The sequence below is a fragment of the Marmota marmota genome, unplaced genomic scaffold (assembly GCF_001458135.2).
Source record: "Marmota marmota marmota unplaced genomic scaffold, marMar, whole genome shotgun sequence".
In the NCBI taxonomy this organism is placed as follows: Eukaryota; Metazoa; Chordata; class Mammalia; order Rodentia; family Sciuridae; genus Marmota; species Marmota marmota.
The window spans coordinates 5,997,072-6,009,391 of NW_026000243.1; the positions used below are offsets into that span (position 1 = coordinate 5,997,072).

The 12,320-nt window shown below is 37.5% G+C and overlaps 1 protein-coding gene across 8 annotated transcripts in view; it reads right to left on the bottom strand.

Annotated features, from left to right (window-relative positions):
- The window catches only part of Arhgap32 (Rho GTPase activating protein 32), a 296,976-nt gene that overhangs the window by 48,562 nt on the left and 236,094 nt on the right, over nt 1-12,320 (bottom strand). Inside the window, exon 1 of one of the 8 annotated variants that reach the window (XM_048796190.1) lies at nt 101-1,289. The exons of the other annotated variants lie outside the window; for them this stretch is intronic. The gene's annotated coding sequence lies outside the window, so the exon portion shown is untranslated. Of the gene's footprint in view, nt 1-100; nt 1,290-12,320 lie in introns of those variants that run through there. 8 annotated transcript variants of the gene reach the window in all.

Consider the following 12,320-nt stretch of genomic DNA (forward strand, 5'->3'; position numbering starts at 1 on the left):
AGGTAACACGTGCCCAAATATAATCTAAAAATAGTGTCAGCAAAATATCCCAAATGTTGTCTCAATCAAGTATCTGTATAAGTGATTGAGATCTTCTTACCTCTTGCTGTGGCACAAGTTTAGGACCAAATCTTAAAATTATTCCAAGTGACTGTATTTAGCAGTAGACTCAACAGGACACCACAGGTCTGCATTCCATGCAAAAGCAGAGAGAAGGAATCATAATCACACAGGATCGAACCTCATCCAGTACAGATGGCTCCAAGGCAGGTCATGGGTTGGTTCTAAGGCAGGTCCCCACAGCACTTGCAGGTGCCAGCTTTCTTTTCAGGCCCCCTTTCAGTAGCACTTCTCCTGGCTCTGATCTCTGCCTGTTTTGGAGCCAGCAGCATGAAGACTCTGCCTTCAGGAGCTCACTCCTCCTCTCTCAGCATGTACTGCTCAGCAACACTACAGACCCGCCCCAGTCTAAGCTTCCCTTGTAGAACAGGCTTCACCAGTGTGGCTCCACCCATCCACCTCACACAGGTGAATGTTTCCTGTTCAGAAAACACTCCTATGAAACTGACCTGTAACTATGTCCTTCATCTTTTGCAAAGTGACTTACACTGTTCAGTTGTTTGTATTTGCTAAGTAGGTGTGAGACAGTGTATCTGATAAAAATGTGGCATATTAGGCCCCAATAAAATTAAAAGAGAGTGATCAAGTAGGAAGTATTGCTAGTAAAAGGATTAAACTAACAGCAACAGGTAAATAAAGCAACCATTTTTATATATTTGCTGATATCAAACTGTGATTATTATTCCACTAACACGTTTTTTTAAGTATCAATTTACAGTTTCTGTGTGAAAAATTCTGAGGACAATTTCTTGTGCATCCACTAGAGGGAAAAAAGTAATTTTTTTTTCAGTACTAAAAATCCAGAATTAAATAAATTTTCCTGAGTGTGAACTCATCCTTTGTCCACTGTCCAGTTAAGTGTGTGTATCTGAACTCCACCTGAGGGGTACCCAGGGACTTCTTTTACTCTAAAAGAAATATTTCTCAGCAAGAGAGAAAATTCTGGGCAAGTACTATCAAATTAGTATTCAATAAATCTTAATCTGTTAGTTTTTAAAATAGTCTTACTATTTATCTGTATAAATGCAGTATGTTGGAGAGATTCAATAGCTAAACAAAAACACTAACAAATTGTACTAACTCTATTAGAATTAAATAAATAAATGAACTGGAAAACACTGACATATTTTCTGTTCCAAATGACTTTTTACTAATTTCAATGTAAATTTCATCTTCAGATATTATTTGCCTTTAATTAGCAAAATGATGTTGTATCATTATTGTTATAACGTTATGTGCTAGGCAGTTCTAAGTACTTAAAAAGTTCTTCATCAAAACTCTATTAAGTTGATTCAACTATTATCCCATCTTACTGATAAAAAAAACAAGTCAGAGAGGGTAAGCAATCTGCCAAGGCAGCACAATTGGTAACTGGCAGAATTGGGAGACCCAGGCAATACTCATCATACCCAGCCAAAATCTTACCCTGTTGATTGGATTTATTTTTTCCTTCCTCTCTGATCATAGCTCTGAATATAAAATTGTTGATAAATGGTAGGACACAATAAGGAAAACAATGAATAAATACGATTTTAAAAGACCATAGAGAATTCTAATATGTGGCAGAAACAAAACATGTTAATTTTTCACCAATGGAACAGCTTTGGATTTATTGTTTTTGTTGAATAGGAAATGAAGTATTAAAATTTAATCATGATAGAGAAGGCAAATCCACTGTTCTTTAATTTCAAGCTAAAAATACCACTACTTCCCAACCCACTTCCTTTGGCCAAAACTAAACTTAGACAAGAGACAGCAAAGGAAAAAGAAAAGAGAGAAAGAATAGACAGAGAGATGGAGAAGGCAAATAAAGATAATGTAGAAAAGTCACTTTGGGAATGCTTAGTAAAACGCATAAGCCCCTAATATTATCTAAGGTGTAAACATGGATAAGAACAACTAAATTCCACAATAATTTGCTTGGGTGTAGGAGAATTGCATAATTATTTAATAATAATTCTCACCTAAAACTTGAAAGACTGTTCTCTATGTCATATAAAAATATACACTAAGAAACTGAGTGCATGCAAAATTTGACGGATTTGCAATAAGGTCCATATTCTAGTTAAAGTATATGGTGACAATGTCAATTTTTTGACTTTGATAATATACTATATGATTATGTAAGATGTAAAATCATGGGGAAGGAGAAGGATGATTACAGGAGAACTTTCTGTATTATTTCTCCAACTTCTTCTGAGACTAATTATTTCAAAATAAAAAATTTAAAAATATGTCAGACTGAAAAAAGCATTATGCTGTGTCATCTTGTGACTGCTTATGGCAGAGAAGTCATTTGTCATTTTTCTCTCATATTTAATGAAATGTTTGTACAGTACCCACCTGTGAAGGACTAAAAAGTATCTCTGTGGGGTAGCAGGGACAAAATAATTCACTGGAAAGGCAATGGCTATATTCCAGTCATTCTATTATAAAAATTACCTGAAGGATTCAAACTCTTTGTACTATGTCTGCAAATTCTTCTAGTTTCATAGTCAAATATATACAGAATCAGATCACTTCTCATGGGTTCCTGGCTTCCATACTGGTCTAAGCCACTGCCAGTGTCTCTTCTTACATCTTCCTCCTTGCCTATTCTTAGTATTTAAAGTGATCCTTTTAAGGTAAATTAGATTAACCAACAACTCTGTTCAGCACATCTTCACTGCCTTCTCATGTAATTTCAAATAAAAGCCAAAACCCCTACAAAAGTGCCCAGGCCCTAGGAAGGATCTGGTCCCTCTCTCCTTCTAACTGCATATCATTTCTCTCTAGCCAACCTGGCCTTCCTGCTGGTCCCATAATAAGCTGGACATACATCCAGGTCAGTTATCTTAATATTTATGGAATCCCTCTCTGGAAAGCCCTTCCTCAAGGTATACGAGTCCATTCCCTCATCATCTTCTTCAGGTCTTTGCTCAAAAGTAACCTTCTAATGAGCCCTCCCTTGACCACAATGCCCTCCTGAATGATAACCCCACATGACCCACATCCTAGCACTTCCCAGTTTTTACACCATTCTTGGCTTTATTTTTCTGCGTAGTACTGACAATCATACCATCTATTTCATTTATTTATTTACCTCTCTTCCTCTCTTCACACTGCAATATAAACACCATAATAGCAGAATTTCTATCTGTTGTTCTCACTATTTTAGCCATAGCACTTAGTATGCATTCAATAAATTCCTGATCAAGGGGCTGGGATGTATGTAGCTCAATAAGAGATCACTTACCTAGTATATATAAGGCCCTAGGTTTAATATACAACACTGAAAAAAATTAAAATTAAAAATAGATAAATAGGAGCTGGGGTTGTGGCTCAGTGATAGAGTGCTTTCCTGGCACGTGTGAGGCCCTGGGTTCAATTCTCAGTACTACATAAAAAAATAAATGAATAAAATAAAGGTATTGTGTCCATCTATAACTAAAAGAATATTTTTAAAAATAAATCTTTTAAAAAACAGATAAATAATTTGATTAATGAATGCATGAACACTAGAAATGACCAAAGATGGAAGTCTCTTTGAGCCATAAGAAGACTGATTTGAGCCCGGCTCCTAGATCAAAAGAAAGATGGGGGATTAGGAAGCATTTGTGATAACTATAATGGAAATCACACGTTTTCAATTACTTACCAATCAGAATTCTTTGGGAACATCCATCATGCATAAAGGGTGCAAATTTGTATGAAATTGAATATCTGCCCACAAGCAGAAGAATGTTGGTGCAGATAAAAGACACACAGTAAGTAAATTATCAAACTCAAAATGAGATAATTTTTGCCATACATTATTCCCAAATGAGTGATATAAACAATGGCTACTGTAGGCAAATCACAGGTAGGATGAATATTATTGATATTTCCTTGGAGTTTATCAGAAATGCAGGCCTCATCCTAGATCTACTGAATCATGATCCACAGTTGAATAAGGTCTCTCAGGTGAATTGAATGCACTCAAGTGTGTGAAGTAGTGGCCCTTGGGAGCCTTCATTATGGGCATGGTCAGTCATTTTAGACAGGAGAAAAATACATGAGCAAGGAACTCGGAAGCCCAGAGCATTCTGGGAGGAGAGTAGTAAGCAAACACGTTACTGAAGCTGATATAGTCAAGAAATGGGAGAAAACAGACCAGAAAAATAAATTAGTTCCAATGTTGTGGAGCACCTTCAATTCTAGAGTAGAGATTTGTAAGTAATTCTGGAACAGAGGGAAATCACTAAAGTTTTCTGAAGGGTTATATAAGTTGTATTCTAAAACTGTAATAGTAAATATTAGGATGGATTGATTCAACAGGCAGTAATTGTGAATTCACTGAATATACCTCCTGTGGAGAAATAAAGAATGAGCTATATTTGCCACTTGTGAGGAGAGAGCACATTTCAGTGAACAAGTAAAAAAACTGCTATTGGATTTGATGAGGATTAGAGAGAGAGGAGTCAGTGAAACTCTTGTAGAAGAAGTGGATCATGGCCTAAGTCCTGAAATAACACAGCAGAATTCAAGCTGTGGCATTGGAAGAAGTGGGCACATTCCAGTAATCCCAGATACTCCAGAGGCTGAGGCAGGAAGATTGCAAGTTTGAGGCTACCCTGGGAAACTTAGAGAGATCATGTCTCAAAATAAAACAGAAAAGGGCTGGGGATATGGCTCACTGGTAGAATGCTTGCCTAGCATGCATGAGGCCCTAGGTTCAATCCCTAGTACAAGAAAACAAAACAAAAAGGCAGGGGGAGGGCATTTCAGGCTGCACAAACATCAGGAGCAAAGGGAAAACTCTGAAACCAAGTGACATGTTTTCAGGAAACAAGTAGATTCCAGCTGAGTATGTAGGGAGACTGATTACAACTGAAAATGAAAAGGAAGGATGGCTAGAAGTACTACTAGAAGTTATGCTTTGTACCTAGTGAGGAAAGATTGAAAGTTTTTTTTAATTAAGGAGACAATAGAAAGGATGATCAATGAAGACAAATTTGTAAATAAAGTGGGTTCATTAAGCAATTCTTTTTATCCTCAATTTAACCCATCCTGTCTACAATAAACGGCTCCCACTCCTGCTGTATCAATGTACACAAGTTGCTCGTCACTCCCCGGTTATTTTGCTGCAGCCGGATTGCTGCAGATGGTGGCCCGTCCGGGGAGCCCCGGGACACTCGGGGGTAAGTGACGGGAGCAAATCTGCTCGTCCCTAGGCAGATAGGGCGAGAGGAAAAATGGCCATTTCAAGAAAATGGAGAAGATTGATACAGTATGTTTGTGTCTTGTTTTGTCTTGAAATGTTGTATTGTCTTTGTGACGAAAATAAGGAAGGGGTGTTAAGTAAATTTCTAAGGAAAGAGGCACCCCAGTGGAGCCAAGAATAGTTAGGGCATGTGTTGATGGAAGCCCAGGAACTCTAGTCAGAAAGAAGAAAGTTCAGAGGAGGAAGGATTATCAGGAAAAAAGTTGCAGCAAAAGGCTATTACTGAATACTTTTCGTTACCAGAGGGTGCGTGAATCAGCGCAGCGGCTGCCATGTGCGCAAGCCCATCATGGTGCAGCAAAGACTTTCCAAGCGGCGGCAGCTGGCTCTTCCCCATCCCCCGCCCGGGGAGCAGAACACCACTTTGAGAGCCCAAATCCAAACCTGACCTGGAGGCACCGTCTCGCGGACTCTTGCTCCCTGTGCCCGGTGGCAGTTTGAGTCCAGAACACTCCCCGGACTCTCCCCCGGACTCTCTCCGGGGCCATCTGGGGCTGCCCGGACGCTGCAGGCAGAAGACGGCCCGCCTCCCTGAAGTTTGATCATTTCCAAGGCCAGTAACTACAATGGTTCTCCTACACCTGGAAGCTAATGAGTAAGGAGCACTATTAAGGCTTATTTCAAATGTAAAAAACCTTGAAATAATGTACTAAATTGTTCAGAAGGATGTTTTCTTAGTAGAATACTACAGGATTTTCTTTAGCCAGCATTGCCGGAGTTCCTTCCTTCATCCAGTGCCGGTGAAGATGAGGGTGGAAGAATTTCCAGTGTTGCTGAGAACCGGACGAGACTTCTGATCAAGCTAGCTGCCTGCAGAACTTACCTGGACTGTGAACTTAAGCTAGCTGCCTGCAGAATTTACCTGGACTGTGATTTAAGCTAGCTGCCTGCGGAACTTACCTGGACTGTGAACTTACCTGGACTGTGAGTTAATCTATTGAGACACTGCTTTACCTGGACTGAGACAACAAACTGTAATCTACAACAAATTGTAACTCGGTATCTTTGCAAACGGTGTCATTGGTGGTATAATTTTTCCAAGGCTTCTTGCATGGAGCCATCAATTGGCTTGGTATTGTGGCATTTTGTATCCTCCCTTTCTGTTTGTAGCAGATTATTTATGGTGTTTGTGTAAAAACCACTATGGTCGTTATTTAAATTAAACAAAAGGGGGAAATGTTAGGGTCTGTAAACAAGTCAAGATGGTGCCTGGCATTTTGCCAGAGGGAGTGGTTTGTGAAGTAATGCCAGCGAGCCATTAAGTGTGGAGATTCCTTATGGGTTGACTGCTGTATCTAGTTTATGTTAATTAAGATAAGCTGTGTGGAATGTATATATACCCCTCCTGTCCTACAATAAATGGCTCCCACTCCTGCTGTATCAATGTACACAAGTTGCTCGTCACCCCCCCCCACCCCCCCACCCCCGGTTATTTTGCTGCAGCCGGACTGCGGCAACATATAAGGTTTTCACGTAAAGAATTCTGAGTTTTGAGTTCATTGCACCTGGGATATTTACGTTAGGCACTTGGTTCAGTGACTGACATTCTTGTACTCCTAAGATCTCCTAGGGTACTGATTCCAGTATCTGATTCTTACAGATATCAGCCTCCAGAACACAAGTTCGCATATGTGCAATGGGAAGAATATTCAGTATAACAATCCACATAGAAGACATAAAAACTTGGACCTCTTTAACTGGATATGTAAATGTGCGCATTTCACACTGAAGTGACATGCACACAATATGGGTAGAAGGCAGCAAACGGATGGAAACTGAAACACAAAAGAGAAACAACCCAGAAGTAAGCAAATAAAAATAAAGGGAAAAAATCATAATTATAAAAATTGCAAATAAAATGACAAAGAAAGTAAGGTATTGGAACACTGATTTCTTAAAAGAATACTAAGAAGAATTTTTTTGTTTTTGTTTTGTTTTTTTCTCTTTAAAGGAACACTATAGTGGGGATGCAGCCCAGGGATACAGTGCTTAACTAGCATATGCAAGGCCCTGGATTTGATCCCTAGCACCACAAACAAATAAATTAAAAACAAATACTAGAAAGATTTCTTTTTCTTGTCATTGAGATACTGGAGATTGAAGCCTGGGGCATTTTAGCACTGAGTTACATCCAAGCTCTTTTTATTTTGAAACAGGGTTTCACTAAATTGCCAAGGTTGGCCTGGAACTTGTGATCCTCCTGCCTCAACTTCCCAAGTTGCTGGGATCATAGTGGCATGCCACTTCACCCAGTTCTACTGCATCATCTTTCAAACATTTCATTGTTTACCTTTCAGATGAAGATTTGTAATTCTCCTGGAAAGGATTTTTGCATATGGAGTTATAGTCAGGCTTCTCTTTCATTTATGCTCAGTTGTCTAGTGACTCAGGACCCTTTATGGAAATAATGCTGCCCTGCAATGCCATCTTTACCATAAATCAGGTGTCTACATATATACAAGATTGTTCCTTGACAATGTTCTGTCTCACTGATCAATAGATGTCCATTTCTGGCATTTATATCAGTGTCTTAGTGAAGTTTTACAATAAGTCTTAATATATATTACAATAAAGTTTCCAACCTTTTGTTCTTGAGTATTCTTGAGTCTTCATTTCCATATGTACTTAAAAATCAGTTTAGACTCAGTGGTCAATTTCCACAAAAATCCCAGTGCAATGTTCAGGGCATTTATCAGTTAACTCTGTCCCACTGGGCTCTGAACCCCAATTTCCCTTTCCCTAGCACTGTGACTTCCTCTCCTCCATCAGTAGACTACAGGGGAATAATTTCCCCAAATGCTGGGAGTCATCCCACCCCCAGGATTTTTCTTCTGCTTCACCTTAGCTCAGCAATTGTTTATTGTTTATTAACGTTCCAGTGCTTCAAAGACTTATTTTTCTATTTCTGTCAAATATTTCTATCTGTTCTCAGAGAAAAGATTTATCTAAATTCTTAGTCTTCCATTTCCAGAAGTTCTGTCTCAAAAGTAAGCTTTAATTTTCTCCTTTTCTTCTCCCTCCCCTTTACATTCCCCACCCGTCTCATGTCTTAGATGATGTGGAAAGATATAGAATTCCAGCGTGGAAATTATTTTAAAAGAACAAATGTTGATCCCAGCAATGAAAATTATGATATGAGAATTGAGGAATTCATTACATGGGCTTAACAGAAGATTATACACAGCAGAGGAAAGAATCACTGAACTTGAAGAAATTTCAACAGAAAGTATATTAACTGAGAAGAAGAAAAGATAGGGAGAAAATAGTGAAAAAAAAAAAAGTAGAACAGAGTCCAAGATCTGTGAGATAATATTAAAGAAAATAATTGATATGTAACAGAGAAGAGAACAACAACTGGACAAAGAGAAATATTTGAGTCAGGTATGGTAGTGCACGCCTGTAATTCCAGTGGTTTGGAAGGCTGGGGCAGGAGAATTGCAAGTTCAAAGCCAGCCTCAGCAAAAGCAAGGTACTAAGCAACTCAGTGAAACCCCATTGCTAAATAAAATACAAAAAAGGGCTGGGGATGTGGCCCAGGGGTTGAGTGCCTCTGAGTTCAATCTCTGGTACTGCCCCTCTCTGCCGCCGCCAAAAAAAAAAAAAAAAAAAAAAACATTAATATTTGAAGAGATCATAGCTGAGGACATCCAAAACCTGAAGAAAGATATCAATAAATGGGTACTCAATAAACTCCAAGCAATATAAACACAAGAAAAACGTGTGTTATTCCTTCCCCTTTCATCTTCCTCAACTTCACATTCTTCTACCATAACCTCAACCTTACATTCTCCTACCATGCCCTAAGGTAACTGAGTAAAATGCCAATTTCTTATGATGAGCTGCTACCTTTCCTCTGCTTTTCTTTCCTCTTCTCTTTCTCTCACCTTTATTCTTAAGGCACCACGGATACTTGCTATCTTGGTCAGGACATGGTGACTCAAATTTTATTTATGAACACAAATAACTGAACATATTGAGAACATAAAGAACAGCTTTAAAAGGAAAATTTTTTCTATAACCCTTGTTGTGTAATAGTATGGGGAGCTTTAAGTTTTCAGTCTCAAACTATAGCTGCATCTTCTAGATTTGGCATCTAGCAGTGACAGATGGCAATGTTAAAAATAAATAGGACATTCAAGTTGTTTATACTGTAGGCAAAGACAGTTTTAAAGTGTGAAACAAGCCCAAGGCTGATTGAATTTACATCATGCTTTTCAAAATGATTAAGAATGCACATTTCCCTATGCCAACTCTACAATACTGTTCACACAAAAAATAAAACATTAGCTTTTGAAGGAGTACTTGTTTTTACTAATTGCTAACTTAGAATTAATGATGACTTGTAGGTCTTCAAATTCAAACCTACTTTCTAATATTATCAATAACTTTCTAATATTATCAATAACATTGGGAGACTTATCTCCCAATGTAAAGCTTCTGGAGGTTATTATTATATGTCTCAATTCCCCATTCAAAATAAGAAAAAGTATTTGGTAACAGTAAATTTTTTTTAATTTTTTTTCAATATTTTAAAAATTGTCAATGGACCTTTATTTAATTTATTTATATGTAGTGCTGAGAATTGAACTCAGTGCCTTGCAGATGCTAGGCAAGCACTCTACAACTGAGCCAAAACCCCAGCTCCTAATAGTTTAATATTGTCATTAAAATTTACTCTATGTTTTAAAAACTCAGTTTATAGGACATTTCTGAGTAAAAGATGTCAAAGATGATATGTAATGACTAATGAACTTATACCAAGGGGAAGATGGATTAAAACAATGCACAAGAAATCACAAAAAAAATTTGATGTCAAATTTTAGTAGCATCAAAAAGTAACCATAAAAAACCTAGGATGATTTCAATAAGAAGATTGCTTTTGAAAAAAATCCAACACTGTTCTTAAAACAACACTCAACAAACTAGAAATAGAAGGTAACTTCTCAGTCTAAAAAAAAAAGAGTATCCATAAACACCTTACTCAATGGTGAGGGACTAGATACTTTCCTCTAAGATCAGGCACACACTAAGACTGCTGGCACCTGAGGCTTCTGTTCAACATTGTATTAGAGATTCTCGAAAGGGAAACCAGGAGGAAATAAATAAATAAATACATACATACATGCATACATACATACAAGACATTCAGAATGGAATGAAAGAAGTAAAAAGATTGCTATTCATAGATGACATGATTCTGTATAAAGAAAATCCCAAGGAATCCACTAAATAACGAATAGAACTAATAAGCAGTTCAGCAAGGTTTCAGGATTAAAAAAACTGCATTTCTCTGCATCTGCAAAGAACAATAAGTAAATAAAATTAAAAACAATTCCATTTACAAGAGCATCAAAAATATTTAAAAATAAATTCAATAAAAGATATACTATATCTAATAACTCTGAAAACTATAAAACACTGAAAGATATTAACACTCTCTAAATAAAAAGAAAAACAGTCTATGTTCAGGGATTGGAAGACTAAATATTAAAATGATAAAACTTCACAAATTGATCTACAGATTCAATAAAATTCCTATCAGAATTCCAGTTATCTTTGCAGAATTTGAAAAGCTGATTCTAAAATTCATATACAACTGCAAGGGATCCAGAAAAAAAAAAAATCAACCCTTGTAAAGAAGAATCAATTAGAACTTAACACTTCTTCTTTTTTTTTATTTGTAGTTGGACATAACACCTTTATTTCACTTGTTTATTTTTGTATGTGGTGCTGAGGATCGAACCCAGGGTCCCGCACGTGCAAGGTGAGCGCTCTACCGCTAAGCCACAACCCCAGCTCCAGAACTTAACATTTCTTAATTGCAAAACTTACTGCAAAGCCACAGCAATCAATATAGGGTAGTTCTTGGCATAAGACATACAGATCAATGGAACAGAACTGAAAGTCCAGAAATAAAGTCATGTACTTAAGGTCAACTGATTTTCTACAAGGGTGGAAAGACAATTCAATGGGGAATGAACAATCAATAAGCAGTGTTGGAACAATCCACATGACGTTGCATCTCTGCCTCACACCATATATGACAATTAATTCCAAAAAATAGATCACAGACTTAACATTGAAAATCTAAAACCATAAACCTCTCAGAAGAAACTACGAAAGTTAACCTTCATGGCACTAGGTTATTCAAAAACTTTAAAAATATATACAAAATATTTAAAAAAAGAAAAATTAAACTGGACTTTATGCTTTTATGCTTCAAACTTTTATGCTTCAATAGATACCATCAAGAAATTGAAAGGTGAAATGCAAATCAAAACTTCTCTTAAGATTTCATCTCACTCTAGTCAGAATGGCAGTTATCAAGAATACAAACAACAATAAATGACGGTGTGGGGGGAAAGGCACACTCATACATTGCTGGTGGGATTGCAAATTTGTGGAACCTTTCTGGAAAGCCGTATGGAGATTCCTTAGAAAACTTGCAATGGAACCACCATCTGATCCAGCTATCCTACTCCTTGGTCTAACCTAAAGGACTTAAAATCAGCATACTATAGTAAAGCACCCACATCAATGTTTACAGCAGTTCAATTCACAATAGCTAAACTGTGGAACCAACCTAGATGCCCTTCAACAGAAGAATGGATAAAGAAACTGTGGTATATATACACAATAAACTATTACTCAGCATTAAAAGAGAATAAAATTATGGCATCTGCAGGTAAATGAATGGAGTTGAAGAATATCATGGTAAGCGAAGTAACCCAATCCCCCCAAAACCAAAGGCTGAATGTTCTGATAAGTGGGTGGTGATCCATAATGGGGGGGGGGAGATAGAAGAACTTTGAGCAAAGGTGAGGGAGAGAAGGGGGTATGGGGTAGGAAAGATGGTGGAATGAGATGGACATTATTACCCTAGGTACATGTATGGCTGCACATATGGTGCGACCTACATCGTATACAACCAGAGAAATGAAAAGTTGTGCTGCAATTG